Source organism: Somniosus microcephalus, chromosome 19 (assembly GCF_052327205.1).
Source record: "Somniosus microcephalus isolate GS21.2 chromosome 19, FLI_Smic_1.0, whole genome shotgun sequence".
Classification (NCBI taxonomy): Eukaryota; Metazoa; Chordata; class Chondrichthyes; order Squaliformes; family Somniosidae; genus Somniosus; species Somniosus microcephalus.
In genome coordinates, this window is record NC_141005.1 from 17,388,283 (window position 1) to 17,404,195 (window position 15,913).

Consider the following 15,913-nt stretch of genomic DNA (forward strand, 5'->3'; position numbering starts at 1 on the left):
ACACTGGGGAGAATTCACTTGCTCTTCTTTGAAATGGTGGCATGGGATCTTTTACATCAACCCAAGAGGGCGGACAGGGCTTTGGTTTAAGGTTTCATCTGTAAGGTGACATCTCCAACAGCGCAGCACTCCCCCGGTAACTGCACTGAAGTGTCAGCCTAGGTTATGTGCTCGAGTCTCTGGAGTGAGACTTGAACCCACAACCTTCCGGACTCAGGGGTGAGAGTGCATCAAGAGGTATGGGGAGGGAGGGGGAATATGATATTGAGATAGAGGATCAGCCATGATCATATTGAATGGTGGAGCAGGCTCGAAGGGTCGAATGGCCGACTCCTGCTCCTATTGTTCTATGTTTCTATGTTTCTTTCTATGCTGCCCACTGACACCCCTGTGGGCTTAACTGGATATTGTAGAATTAGGGGGTGACTCTAATAAGTGACACCTGCTAATTCCCCATTGCCTAATGAAGATCTAACATGTTAAATGAGGGTAAGTCAGACATAGACAGTCATTCAAGGTACAGGGAGGAAGCAGAATGGATACATCAAATAATTAAACAAAAGACATCAATAACTAAGAGTAAAAACAGAGGAAAGGAAAGTAGAAGGAAGTAATGAGTGGTAAAAAGAACTAAAGAAATGGTATTTCCTTCACGTTCCTTGCTGAGTAAGAGAAAATGATTAAATAACTATATCTGACATTTTACTTACTCGGGAAGGTCTTATTAAAAAGAACGAAAGACTTGCATTTATATAACACCTTTCATGACCTCAGGATGTCCCAAATCGCCTTACAGCCCAGGGAGTACTTTTGAAGTGTGGTCACGGTAGCAATGTAGGAAAATAATTCCACACACGGGTCAAATGAGGGCATGGCATCAAAAAGGACTACAGCCATAGCGCTTCATGCTGTGTCAGCAAAAGTTACGTGAATTTTAATAGAAATCTCCTCAATTTCTGGTGACACATGGTAATTAGAATAATTTTTATACGGCAAGGTCCCACTAACAGCGATGAGATAAATGCGGAGCGAATCTGTTTTGGTGATACTGGTTGAGGGATGGATGTTTGTAACATTATCCAACTACATATTTTTCAATACATACTTTCACATTTATTTTGTTACATCACCTATTTTAAATTTACACACTAATACCACCAAAAAAAACAGATCAGCTGGTCATTTATCTCACTGGTGTTTAGAAACAGCGCCTGTGCATGATTGGCTGCCATGTTCAGCTCATGTCAACTTGGCTCGGTTGGTAGTACTCGCACCTCTGATGTTAGACGGTTGGGGGTTCAAACCTCACTCCATGGATCCAAGCGCACGAGCTTGGAATTTTCACAAGGTTTTCTCCTGGTCGTGCGGTGTAGCCTCAGCAGAAGGTAACCTGGAGAAATGGCGTAAACGCCACTGCCAATCTTCCCTCAACCTTACGCTGGGAGATTGGTGAACCCCCTGTAGAAATTACGCCCCAAATCTAGGCTGCACGCCGTGACAGTACTGAGGGAGTGCTCCTTGTCAAAGGTGCCCTCTTAAAGCCTACCTTTTCCACCAAGCTTTTGGTCACTGGCTCTAATACCTCCCTACGAGGTTCGGTGTCAGATTTTGCTTGATAACCGCTCCTGTGAAGCGCCTTAGGATGTTTTGCTGTGTTAAAGGCGCTATAGAAATGCAAGTTGGTGTTGTTGTTGAGATAGTAACCTGTTCAGATGGATGTAAAACGCCCTGTGGGGCTCTTGTTTTGAAGAGGGGCAGGGAGATTCCCCCGGTGTCCCGACAAACATCCATCCCTCAAACCAGCATCACCAAAACAGATTAGCTCGGCATTTCTCTCATTGCTGTTAGTGGGACCTCGCCGTATGCAAATTGGCTGCTGCGTTTGCCTATAAAACAACAGCAACCACACTTCAAAAGTAATTCATTATCTGTCAAGCAGTTTGGGACACCCTAAGGACATGAAAGACACTGTATGAATGCATGTGCTTCCTTATTTTTACATAACAGTCCCGGCACTTCAAAAGTAATTAATTGTGTGAAGTGATTTAAGATTCCTCCTCTTCGAGTTGCTTGCTCCCATATGCGCAGTTACATAATTTAAACGTAATTTTCTTCCACGCTTATTTGTGTCCTGAGCAAGATGGGGAAATATCGGAAATTGTATTCACTCGGTAACTTGCGTAACGTTTCGGAGGGAGATCTGTGTCTGGACTCCAGCTGGGCAGGGGAAGAGAGTAAGAAAGATTGGAAAACAAATCATTTCTCTATCATCCAAACATATCGATCTTTGCTGCCAGTAATTTAGTTGCACATTCAGGAGCTGCTGAGTTGATTGCACTGCAGCAGATGGACGAGTCCCGCCGTTCCATGCTCTGCGAATCGCAACTAAGCAAATTACCGGTAGTTTGCATTCTGAAACATGGCTGGATTGCACACAAATCTCATTCCCAATCAAAAGAGCAGACAAACCACAAATGGCAACCCCCAGATCGACTGTCCTGTGTAACACTTTGTTACATGCTTTCGGCACATGCCAAGGTGATACACTATAGAGATTAGTTAGCCTCTCATTTTAGGATTTTAAACTCTATCATTCCAAAAATTAGGGCTATTTCCTACTTTACAACAGGGACTACACTTCCAAAGATACTTCATTGGCTGTGAAGTGCTTTGGGACGTCCTGAGGTGGTGAAAGGAGCTACAGAAATTCAAGTTCTCTCTTTATCCCTGACAAAACCCAGACACATTAAGTGTGGCAAATTCTATTCTGTCTGTGTTGCCTGAGCTGGATTTGTTTTTTAAACTATTCTGTAATGCGAAGTCGAGCCTGTTTTCTCTCAAATAACCCAACAGTTTGAAAGTTCACTTCCACCCACAACGGGCATTTGAAATGTTAATTTAATATTTATAGGCATATTAAAGGCACAAGTCAGGAGTGTGATGGAATACTCTCCACTTGCCTGGATGAGTGCAGCTCCAACAACACTCAAGAAGCTCGACACCATCCAAGACAAAGCAGCCCACTTGATTGGCACCCCATCCACCACCTTAAACATTCACTCCCTCCACCACCGGCGTACCGTGGCTGCAGTGTGTACCAGCTACAAGATGCACTGCAGCAACTTGCCAAGGCTTCTTCGGCAGCACCTCCCAAACCCGCGACCTCTACCACCTAGAAGGACAAGGGCAGCAGGCGCATGGGAACACCACCACCTCCAAGTTCCCCTCCAAGTCACACACCATCCTGACTTAGAAATATATCGGCCGTTCCTTCATCGTCGCTGGGTCAAAATCCTGGAACTCCCTCCCTAACAGCACTGTGGGAGTACCTTCACCACACGGACTGCAGCGGTTCAAGAAGGCGGCTCACCACCAACTTCTCAAGGGCAACTAGGGATGGGCAATAAATGCTGGCCTTGCCAGCGACGCCCAGATTCCCTAAGTGAATAAAAAAAAGAGAGATAGAGTTACTTGTACAACCTTAAATATTTCATGCTATTGCGAAAAAAAGTAGTAAATGTGATTGACGGCTCAGTGGACTGAGCCTTATCTCTTTGACTTGGGGGTAAGGGGGGTGTGTGGGGGGGGGGGGGAAGGCGGTAAGGGTGGTGAGTACCCAGAGGGTTCGGTCTCTGCTCAGCCTCTGACACAGAATGGTCTGTGTTCTGATAACAGCAGCAAGCAATGTTTCTTTTAATGTGCGGTCCCTTTAAATTTTTGCGCCTGCGCGGTATTTACAGTGTAAAAGCCGGTGAGCGGCCTGCGCTGGACCATGCAGAGTACCGTGCGGCGGTGCGTGTGTGCGTGCCTTAGTGGGAGCATTGGCAGCAAGTAGTCGCCTGTGTTATAATGAGCTGAACCAGATTTGCTTTGTAAGATTAAACTAGCAACTGTCAGCCTATGGTTATTGAGCTAGTCAGGTGCATCTTCATTATTTTTCATAGACTACAGGGGAATTGATTTACCTCACTGAAAATTATATGCTTTACATTCATGTTATTTTATATAAATAAACCACTTAATGGTTTGAAGCTTTGCCTCATCCCCTTAAAGTGCTAGTTTTGCTTTGACAGGAGTATTCACATGGTGGGGCACGGCATATATCAGCAGCTGGTATACAGAGCCAGGGGCCTCGGTAATGATTTCTGTGTCTTTCTATCATTTAACTGGACATCGAGGAGGAAAGGGTGCACTCCAGATTGTAGGGAACATCAGGTCCATTTACAGGAGTGAACAATGACATTGAATCTGAGAGAATAACTAGCACAAAAACATAAGAATTGTAACAATAATGACTGCACATTGCAGTTCTGGTATGGCACATGCAGCAGTTTGCTGTAAGGGACAATTTGTCTTCTCATTGTATCCACATACAAAATCACTGTAGACCACACCTTCAATTGCCTGCATCACATACAGGCAGCTGAACAGAGCTGCCTAGGGGCGGAGGCCCTGAGGATACATCTAATGATGCATGCCAACACCTTGAAGCACTACAATGAACGGAGTGCACTCTCCCTACCGTCAGTCCTTTACAGCAGAGGTAACAACAACTTGTATTCATATAGCGCCTTTAATGTAGTAAAACATCCCAAGGCGCTTCACAGGAGCGTTGCAAAACAAAATTTGACACCAAGCCACAGAGGAAATATTAGGGCATTTGACCAAGAGCTTGGTCAAAGAGGTAGGTTTTCGGGGGCGTCTTAAAGGAGGAGAGAGAGGTAGAGAAGCGGAGAGGTTTAGGCAGGGAATTCCAGAGCTTAGGGCTTAGGCAACAGAAGGCATGGCCACCAATGGAGGAGCGATTAAAATTGGTGATGCGCAAGAAGCGAGAATTGGAGGAGCGCAGATATCTCGCGGGGGGGGGGCGGCTGTGGGGCGGGAGGAGGTTACAGAGACAGTGAGGGGCCATGGAGGGATTTGAAAACAAGAATTTTAAAATTGAGGCGTTGCTTAACCGATAGCCAATGTAGGTCAGCGAGCACAGGGGGATGGCCTTAAAAAGAAAAAATGTGCAGGGCTATGCGGAAAGGGCGGGGGAGTGGGACTAATAGGACAGCTCTTTCAGAGAGGTGGCAAAGTGTAAGAAATCGTGGATTGAAAGGAATAATACTCTGTCACAGGTTCCCTAGATCAGCAGTTTGCCTAAGTCGATGACAGAGAAAGATTCTAGTCACGTCAGAAAAATAGCTGTACAGAGAGCTGAATTACGAGGTCAGAACACAAAAACAGGCCTTCGAGTGGGCATAGCTAGGGCTGATGAGGGATGCAGCAAGGAGCTGTAGGATAAACAAACTGTCTATGAGAGGGCAACAAGACCTTTAGAACAGAGATAAGGAGGAAAATGACCTCATGAGGCTGGGAGGGGCTGTCACAGGTAACCTCTCCCTTGTAATTGGACAATAGGATGGGTAAAAATGATTGATACCAGGTATCCACCAGCCCATCGAAATAAAAAACAAATGGCCGAGAGAGGAAAACAGGCAGTTAGGGGCGAAGGCTTCCCCGAGGTGACTACGGCCTAACACCTTGGTCAAGTTTAGCCTCTGAGGTGGCTGACGGCCTAACACCGCCAACAACCATCCATCCGGTTGTTTCGTTCCGTTCCACGGCCGTAGATCGCCCTCATCTGTCATGGGTTGTATGTCTACTGTATCTATTTCAATCGCATGTAGTAATATCTGATGATGCTTTAAACTGTAGCGCTTTAATAAAAAGCCTTACAACTCCTAAGACCCTTTGGGTTATCTGTGTGTAACCTGTGATCCAAATCTTACACAAAGGCACGATGGACAGAATGGCCTCCTTCTGTGCTGTAAGAGTCTCTGAATTCTTGGCATCTGTTCGATGTTTCTTTTGCTTTCTTTCGCTGAAGAGGGATAGAAAGCAAGAGATCATTGTAGTGGTCAGGCTACCCCATCATTCATTGTGATAGTGGAAGCCCATTATTGAAAGGGTACACTTTGCAGTCTTCGCTACCCCAGTGGATGGTGGGATAGGCCCCAGCTCCATTGCATTCACTTGCTTTCATTCACAGAGAGAGAGAGAGACAGCAAGGGAAAATATTTACAAACCTCACAACCAAGGGGGCGGAGTAAAGGAAGAGAAAGGTCACAACGAATAGAGTAAGAAGAACAATGTTTAATGGTACTTGGAAGTGCCTTTATCTCCTGTGACTGCAGTTTGCCATTTTTATGGCGTGGTGATGTTTATGTTTTCTGCTGATGTAAGCTAATTATCTCTAGTCATTTTTCTGTTGACCCCTGCTATTTTTACAGTTAGATCAGCTTGTAGCATTAAGAATTATGTCTCTACCCTTAGGTGTTCAAAGCTTATCATAAAAAACGGTGTGGAGCAGATGCATCTATTTGATGTCATTCTTACCAAAGTCTTCTATTTGTGTCTTTTTACAACGTGTAAATTAAAAACACCTCAACCGGGTGCACCATTTTCTTCTTAGTTGCCTCAACTGGTTGTAAGACAGATTCGTGTCTCCCGTGTTTCATTTGATGTCATTTTTATGAAGGCATATGTTTCTTATTCTTATGTGATTCTTTCCGAAGTGTTGGTTTAAGACACCTTAACAGGGTATACTATTGTGTTCTTTCCAAGGCTTCAGACTTTCAGGAACCTCCAACCTCCTGTTTCAATAAGGCTATTGATTCAGTGTCAACAACTTATCTTATCTCAAAAGCCTGTATGCTGTTTACAGCTTTTCCGTTGTTAGGTTTTTAGATTTTTCAAGCCCAGTTTGTCATGTTTTAATAAAGTCAGAATTCTTTTATAGAATGGTGTATTTTTCTGAATAGGTATATTGCTTATTCCTTCACACCATCAGTGCCAGAATTTGGATAGGTTTAGCATTGATTTACAAGGATGGTACCAGAACTGAGAGGTTCTAGCTATCAGGAAAGGCTGAGCAGACTGGGGTCTTTTCTCTAGAAAAGAGAAGGCTGAGGGGTGACCTGATAGAGGTCTTTAAGATTATGAAAGAGTTTGATAGGGTAGACGTAGAGAAGGTGTTGCCACTTGTGGGGGAATCCAAAACTAGGGGCCATAAATATATGATAGTCACTAATAAATCCTCTAGGGAATTCAGGAGAAACATCTTTACGCAGAGAGTGGTTAGAATGTGGAACTCACTACCACAGGGAGTGGTTGAGGCGAATAGTATAGATACATTTAAGGGGAAGCTAGATAAGCATATGAGGGAGAAGGGAATAGAAGGATATGTTGATGGGGTTAGATGAAGTGGCTTGGGAGGAGGGTCATGTGGAGCCTAAACACTGGCATAGAGCTGTTGGGCTGAATGGCCTGTTTCTGTGCTGTAAATTCTGTGTTATTCTGTGATTTAGTAGCAAAATACCATTATCGCCCATCTAGAACAATATCCAGGCCTGCACATCTCTCAGTCAGCTCTCTTATCATGTCAGGTTCGGTTACTTCTCTAAGCTAGCTCCCCAAACACATTGTTTAGACAAGAAGAAGGACAAAAGTAATAAAGGATTTTAAAATTGACCATATTTCTTTTCAATCAATTTTTAAAGGCAATCCGCATCCGGGGAGCCTCAGTAAAGACATCGCACTGCGCTGGGAGTGTTAGCCTCGATTGTGGGCTCCAAGGGGGAAAAATTTGGTATCGCCCCATTTGGGGCGCTATTATTGGCGGTGCGCAAAGTTTAGCGCCTGGCGCTAATTATCGCCTCCGACAGCAAACTTGGCTTTTATCGCCCCTGGAGGTGATTGGATCGCTAAATCAGACGCTACACAACTCTCTTAAGGCGCTAAGGCCGAGGAGCGAGGCAGTAAATCACAGCGCTGGCGAAGCTCATGTGATTTCAGTCAGCAATGGAACACAGACACACTGGCACCATCCAATTCTTAAAGGGGAGTTCTGACGAATGGTCATCGACCTGAAACGTTAAATCTGTTTCTCTCTTCACAGATGCTGCTTGACCTGCTGAGTTTCTCCTGCATTTTCTGTTTTTATCTAAAAGGGGAGGGTTGATCTTGCTCTCCATCCACATCCTGCTCATTGCAGCCTTGAATCTCGGCCTGAATCTCGGCCTGGAGAGACCTGTACATCAAATCTGCTGGAAAGAACAATGGAGAGAACCAGGGGAAGAGCTCAGAGTGCAGACCCCACAGTCTCTTCTAAATCGATACAAGGAAGGGCAAATCAAAACCAACCTGCAAAGTGCTGCTCAGTACCCAAAGCTCCGTCACACAGCGTTGAATCTCTCCAGAAGTCTCTCTCTCTCTCTCTCTCTCCGAATGCGTGGTGCAAAAATGTCACCGACAAAAAAAGGCAGGAAGTGGTTGCCTTTAAATAGCGCTCCCCCAGTCCCTTTCTGACAGCATAATGCTCCCCTCAACCTGTCGTTGCTAGCGGCAGGCGGTAAGGCGGGGGGCGCCACTCAATATCCGGTCCGGGGTGATAACGGGGCGTTGTGCACTCGACTGACGTCACGATCTGCCGGCGCAGGAGATCGTGGCGGCAGTGTTTAGCGCCGCCGCAAAATGTCTAGTTAATTTCGCGAGCGGCGCAAACATCGCCGCGCCCGGGCGCTAGTTGCTTTGCGCCCCATTAGCGCCCTCTTAAGGCGCTAACGGGAGGCGCAACCAACTGAATTTTTCCCCCCAAGTCTGTGGAGTGGGATTTTGAACCCGCAAAGTTCTGGGTCAGAGGCAAGCACACTGCCAACTGAGCCAAGACTGACATCTGTGTATGCAATGTATAGAGGCCTTTGAGGGAGCCAAGCACTTGTTATCCAGACAGCAGAAGAACAAGGGAATGTTAGCGCTTTGCTCATCCGGTCCGTTATTTTGAAACTTTTAAGCTTGAAGCAACGATTGGATTTAAAAAAAAACTTCCTTATGTTGTTTGCCCCGATGAACTACTGTGTGAAGAAAGAAACAGAACCCTCTGAAGTCCCGGTCTGAATTTTCAAACTTGATTCATTTTTACATCAAAATAGTGCTTCTAGCTGTTAAAAAAAGTTGCTTGAAAGATCAAACTGCCCAGATCAGCAACTTTGCCTCCTAAAGGATTCACGTCTTCCCAGGGGGTGTGAAGAAGAAGCAACACCACTGCAGTAACACAGAGAAAGGTAAAGGTGGAATCACAGCTCCTGAAATGTTTTAGTGAGTGAATTCATCGCCTGGTTGTTACTGAGGGTCCCAGAACTACACATTCCCAGCATCTAAATTCCCAGCCTGTGCCCTTTGATCTCCACCATGGACTCTCTCTCTCTCCCTCTCCGCCCTACTCCACTACTCACGGAGCAGTCTTCAACGTTTTTTGATCTTTCTCTCTCTCTTGAACTTTTTAAAAGGTGAGATACTAGTAAAGGTTGGTTTGCAGAGGGATTTGGGTGCCCTTGTACATGAATCACAGAAAGTTAACATGCAGGTACAGCAAGCAATTAGGAAGACAAATGGTATGTTAGCCTTTGCTGCAAGGGGTTTGGAGTACAAGAGTAAAGAAGTCTTACTACAATTGGGGATCGGGCAGGAAAGTGGAGTTGAGGTCGAAGATCAACCATGATCTTATTGAATGGCGGAGCAGGCTTGAAGGGCCGTATAACCTACTCCTGCTCCTAATGCTTATGTTTTTATGTTCTTATGTTCTTAATTATGTAGGGCCCTGGTGAGACCACACCTGGGGGAAAAAATTTGGTTGTTTTGCACCTCCCGTTAGCACCCTAAGAGGGCACTAATGGGGCGCAAAGCAACTAGCGCCCAGGTGCGGCGATGTTTGCGCCGCTCGTAAAATTGACCTACATTTTGTGGCGGCGCTAAACACTACCGCCACGATCTCCTGCGCCCGCAGATCGTGACGTCAGTTGGGTTGCAACGCCCCGGACCGGATATTGAGTGGCGCCCCCTGCCTTACCGCCTCCCACTAGCAACGACAGGTTGAGGGGAGCATTTTGCAGTCAGGAAGGGACTGGGGGAGCGCTATTTAAGGGCGACCGCTTCCTGCCTTTTTTTGTCGGCGACATTTTTGCACTACGTATTCTGAGTGAGAGAGGTAGACTTCTGGAGAGATTCAATGTTGTGTGAAGGAGTTTTGGGTAATGAGCAGCACTTTGCAGGTTCATTTTGATTTGACCTTCCTTGCATCGATTTAGAAGAGACTGTGGGGGCTGCACTCTGAGCTCTTTCCCTGGGCCTCTCCATTGTTCTTTCCAGCAGAATTGATGTACAGGTCTCTCCAGGCCGAGATTCAAGGCTGCAATGAGCAGGGTGTGGATGGAGAGCAAGATCCACCCTCCCCTTTAAGAACTGACCAGCGCCATTGTGTCTGTGTTCCATTGCTGACTGACATCACATGAGCTTCACCAGCGCTCTGAGGTGGTGCCTCACTCCTCGGCGTTAGCGCCTTAAGAGACATGTGTAGCACCTGATTTAGCGCTCCAATCACCTCCAGGGGCGATAAAAGCCAAGTTTGCGGTCGGAGGTGATAATTAGCGGCGGGCGCTAAACTTTGCGCCCGGCCAATACTAGCGCCCCAAACGGGGCGATGCCGAATTTCTCCCCTGGAGTACTGTGTACAGTTTTGGTCTCCTTACCTAAGGAAGAATGGGCTAGATTTTCAGTATAGACAGTTTTGGGGCGCTAACCTTAGTGCCCGCCCGAAGTTAGCGCCCGCCCCAAAGTAGCGCCCCGTTGCCGGAAATTCAGTGGCTTCGCCCTAAGAGGTTGGTGGAGCGCTAAAAGAGGCGTTCCACTACTATCTTTAGGCGCTAAGCCGGCGGTGCAGCGCCCGAGCTCGGGCGCAGCGCACGGCAGACACTCTGGTGCCAGTGAGCTCTTAAAGGGGAAGGGTGCATGTGTTTTTTTAGGAGGATGATGAGGATGAGGAGGAGGAGGAGGAGGAGGAGGAGGAGGAGGAGGAGGATGATGAGGATGAGGAGGAGGAGGAGGTGGTGGTGGTGGTGGTGGTAAACATAAATACACCGTTCACAACAACACACTGGATCCTTCCACACAACACATGCAGACTGCCGTTTATAGTGCAGGAGGAGTGCCCTTTAATTTGCGCTCCCCAGGGTGTGTTGCGTTCCATTTTACAAACGCTCTGGACGCCAGCCGCAGAATGGGGCGGTCCGACTGAAGTTTGGATTCGGGGCGGCCAAAGGGCGTTGCACGAGGATGTGACGTCATTTTCTGCGCGCGCATCCGGGCAGCCGCTAAACTTTGCGCCGGCGCTAACGGGCAACTTAATTTGGGGCGGGGCGCAAACTGCGCTGCGCCCGGGCGCTACACGAATAGCGCCCGAAAATCACTTCTCTTAAGGCGCTAACTGCTGGCGCAAGCAACTGAAAATCTAGCCCATAATGTTTGCCTTAGAGGGAGTGAAACAAAGGTTCACTGGACTGATTCCTGAGATGAGGGGATTGTCTTGTGAGGAGAGATTGAATAGATTGAGCCTATGTTCTTTGGAGTTTAGAAGAATGAGAGGTGATTTCATTGAAATATATAACATTCTTAGAGGGCTTGACAGGGTAGATGCAGGGAGGATGTTTCCCCGGGCTGGGGAGTCTAGAACCAGGGGTCATAGTCTCAGAATAAGGGGTCAGCCATTTAGGACTGAGATGAGAAGGGATTTCTTCACTCAGAGGGTTGTGAATCTTTGGAATTCTCTACCCCAGGGAGCTGTGGAGGCTCAGTCATTGAGTATATTCAAGACAGAGATCGATAGATTTTTGGACACTAAGGGAATCAAGGGATATGGGGATAGTGCAGGAAAGTGGAGTTGAGGTAGAAGATCAGCCATGATCTTATTGAATGGTGGAGCAGGCTCGAGGGGCCGTATGGCCGACTCCTGCTGCTAAATCTTATGTTCTTACCTAACTTCCTAAACTCCTCCGCCTTGCCACTTCTCTCCCCGCCTTGATATCCTATTATTTAAACCATTCTTTTGGTGATTTCTCCTAAACATTCTGCTGATTGGTGTCCAATTCTTCTCTGTGAAGGACCTTGGGATGTTCACCACACTAAAGTACGATGTACTTTTAAGCTGTTGCTGTTGATTGATCTCCAGACTGTGCTGGAGTTAACTGATCTTACATAGAAACATAGAAACAAGAACAAGGATGTCTTGCTGCAGTTGTACAGGGCCTTGGTGAGACCACACCTTGAGTATTGTGTGCAGTTTTGGTCACCTTACCTGAGGAAGGATGTTCTTGCCATGGAAGGAGTGCAGCGAAGATTCACCAGGCTGATACCTGGGATGGCAGGAATGACGTATGAGGAGAGATTGTGTCGATTGGGCTTATACTCACTGGAGTTTAGAAGATTGAGAGGGGATCTCATCGAAACCTATAAAATTCTGTCAGGCCTGGACAGACTAGATGCAGGAAGGATGTTTCTGATAGCTGGGGAGTCCAGAACCAGGGGTCATAGTCTAAGGGTAAGGGGTAAGCCATTTAGGACTGAAATGAGGAGGAATTTCTTCACCCAGAGAGTGGTGAACCTATGGAATTCTCTGCCACAGAGGGCGGTGGAGGCCAGTTAATTAAGTATATTCAAGAAAGAGTTGGATATATTTCTTAAGGCTAAAGGGATCAAGGGATATGGGGAGAAGGCAGGGACAGGGTACTGAATTTGGATGATCAGCCATGATCTCATTGAATGGCGGAGCAGGCTCGAAGGGCCGAATGGCCTACTCCTGCTCCTATCTTCTATGTAACTGATCTTAGCTGGGGCATCGGCAAGGGCTGTTATAACAGAGCTCAGCACATAAATTTAGGGCGGCGGGGGGAGTATCAGTCAGAATTCCCACCTGCTGGCTACTATCCCGTAATCCCTGTGGGAAATCCCGGATGTCTGGATGTCGGGTGAGGGACACAATAAGGCTCCTCCAAGATTGAAAAGCCTGTCAATGCTCACTGTGTTGAGGTTTCAAATGAAGAATGGCCATTTGAACGATCTATCGGAAAGCTGCCACATTCTAGCAACCATTAAGAGAAGGAAAGAAACTGAAAGCTACAAAAAATAAATGCCTAAAGAGAAAGTCTTGCCATCATCATCGGTGATCCAAATCGAAGAGCCCGTTTTTAGCTGAGTTGTCATTCTGCTTTGCTGACAACAGAAATAAGCCACAGTTTCCACCACAGTTCAAAGACTGAAGGCTTACTTGAAATAAAGTCATTGCTGGTGGTTAGTTAAATAATTTATGAAGCCTTTATGAGCTCGGTTCAGTGCTATGCCCTTGCTATCCCATGCATTAATTGAGCTTCGTCTTACTCCTTCAAAATGGCCACCAGATGATGTGCCTCAGCCCTCCATTTGCTGACTGCTCTGTCACCGTCAACCACAGTGAAAGAAAAGACACAAACGAGCAAAAGGAAACAGCTAATAAAATAAACAGGTGAAGTGTTCAGTGAAATAAGGAAGGCATGCAAGTGTCGAGTAGGTCCATCGGTTTCCAAGATTGTGCGCTGTGAAGTAAAGGGGAACAAACTCCCATCCATCATTCCCTATATGGCAGCATGAGCGCATGATCAATGGTTATACAAGGCTCCGCTCAGCATCACATACAGATGCTGCCTGACCTGCTGAGCATTTCCAGCATTTTCTATTTACATAGGATATACAGCACAGAAACAGGCCATTCGGCCCAACCAGTCCATGCCGGCATTTATGCTCCACTCGAGCCTCCTCCCGTCTTTCCTCATCTAAATCTATCAGCGTAACCCTCGATTCCCTTCTCCCTCATATGCTTGTCCAGCCTCCTCTTAAATGCAACTATACTATTTGCTTCAACCACTCCCTGTGGTAGCGAGTTCCACATTCTCACCATTCTCTGGGTAAAGAAGTTTCTTCTGAGTTCCCTATTGGATTTCTTGGTGACTATCTTATATTGATGGCCTCTAGTTATGCTCTTCCCACAAGTGGAAACATTCTCTCTGTATCCACTCTATCAAAACCTTTCATAATTTTAAAGACTTCTATTAGGTCACCTCTCAGCCTTCTTTTTTCAAGAGAAAAGAGACCCAGCCTGTTCATCCTTTCCTGATATGTTTATATGCCCTTTATGGTGATTTCCTTACCACAGCAGAGACATCTGTGGGTAGGGGTGGCGGGGGAGATGAGGGAGAGTTACTGACAGTGGAAAGAAAGTAATTCTTCCTCAGAGGGAGGCAAAATCAAACAAAGAGTTGACCTTCCACCACTTTCATGGACCTCCTTGTGGCTGGTTGAAGAGGCCTTGCAAACCTATGAGGTAAAAGGCTCACTCTACCAGCTGAGGCCTGGGTGACAGCGAGGCTCTTAAAGGATCAGATTAAAATAAATAACATGGAAGGCTGAAATTTGAAAAAATGAAACTTTACAACCGGACAGCTAGAGGTGAAGGAATAATAACAGAAAACGCTGGAAAAACTCAGCAGGCCAGGCAGCATCCGTGGAGAGAGAAACAGAGTTAACGTTTCAGGTCGAAGACCTTTCGTCAGACCCATCGACCTGAAACGTTGGGCAGGATTTTCATTGGGCCATGGAGGCGGGATTGGAGGCATGTGGGGGGTTAAAATCTTGAAATCAGGGGGTACGAACCCAATCCGCCCCCAACCCGCCTCCATGCCAGTTTCAAAGGAGGCGGGTACCCGATCCGCACTGGGACCCGCCTCCCCGAGGCGGGAAGGGATTAGTGCCAATTAACTGCCTGTTAACAGGTAGTTAACAGGCAGTTTTTAGCCTAATCCCTATTTTTATTGGTGAAGTGTGGGATTCCCGACGGCTCCAAACCACGCCAAGTTAGCGAGGCGGGCCGTCGGGATGAAGGGCTTGGAGGGTTCGAGATGTCGGTTGTTTAGGTGAGTGATGGGTGCATGAGTGCAGATGTAAGTGTGTTTGGTGTGTGTAAAGTGTTTAAAAAAGTTTTATTTACCTTTACTTACCAATGCAGGCTTCCTTCCTTCAGGTCTCGGGAGTCCCTCATCTCACCGGCACAGAAAGCAGAATGGCCGCGAGCTGTCAAAATCTGCAGCATTCAGCTTTCTGTTCTGGAGAGATCTCTAAATCATCCTGAGAGGAAGGAATTAACTTAGAGTACAGATTGTCAGTGTTTGACAGCTTCAAACAGCTGTGAAATGCTGATATTTCATCTGTCAAAAGCTCTTGACAGATGAAATGTCAGTCTGTGATGTCACCTGTTGCCAGGTGGCCCTTAATTGATCTGCTGAGCCCGCTGGGCGGTCTCAACAAGGTCAATCAAGTGAAAATTGCGTGGGTTGGCCACAACTCGATGGAGGCGGGACTACAACCCCGAAAGTTGTAGTCCCGCCTCCTACACGCCTCCTCAATGAAAATCCAGCCCGTTAACTCTGTTTCTCTCTCCACGGATGTTGTCCAGCGTTATCTGTTGTTATTAGTATTTTGCTATTGTATTAGAGGTGAAGGACCTCAGTTGAAACGAACATTCCTTTTGCCTTTTTTGAGGCTACAGCAGTAGCAGAAATGACTAATCACTTCATTACAGACACTGGTTACTACCGTTTTCCAGGTGATTAGTCATTGATGCAATTGAAGGTCCACCTTGTGATGAGGTTTTAAATTAATTGGCTGATTGCTCGAGCAAGGTGGGAGAGACACACCGTGATCGCAACTGGTGCTGAACGTTAACAAGCAAACCCCCCCCCCCCACATTTGGACTGATGCGAGATAGCACACGATTGATTGTGGTGTTCAACGAAGCCTTGTACAACCATTGATCACACGCTCATCCAAAATAAAAGCCAGCTTTACCGCTCGCCAACAACTGAATGATATTTCCATCATGAAAGCTCAGTTTATAATCGGAGGGGGGGGAGAAATAATCAATAAATTCCTGTAATTTAATTCCTCGTTCTGGATATTCCCCTGTGTAAAAATGAGGCGTGTACTGAATACTTGCGCGATGTTGCTG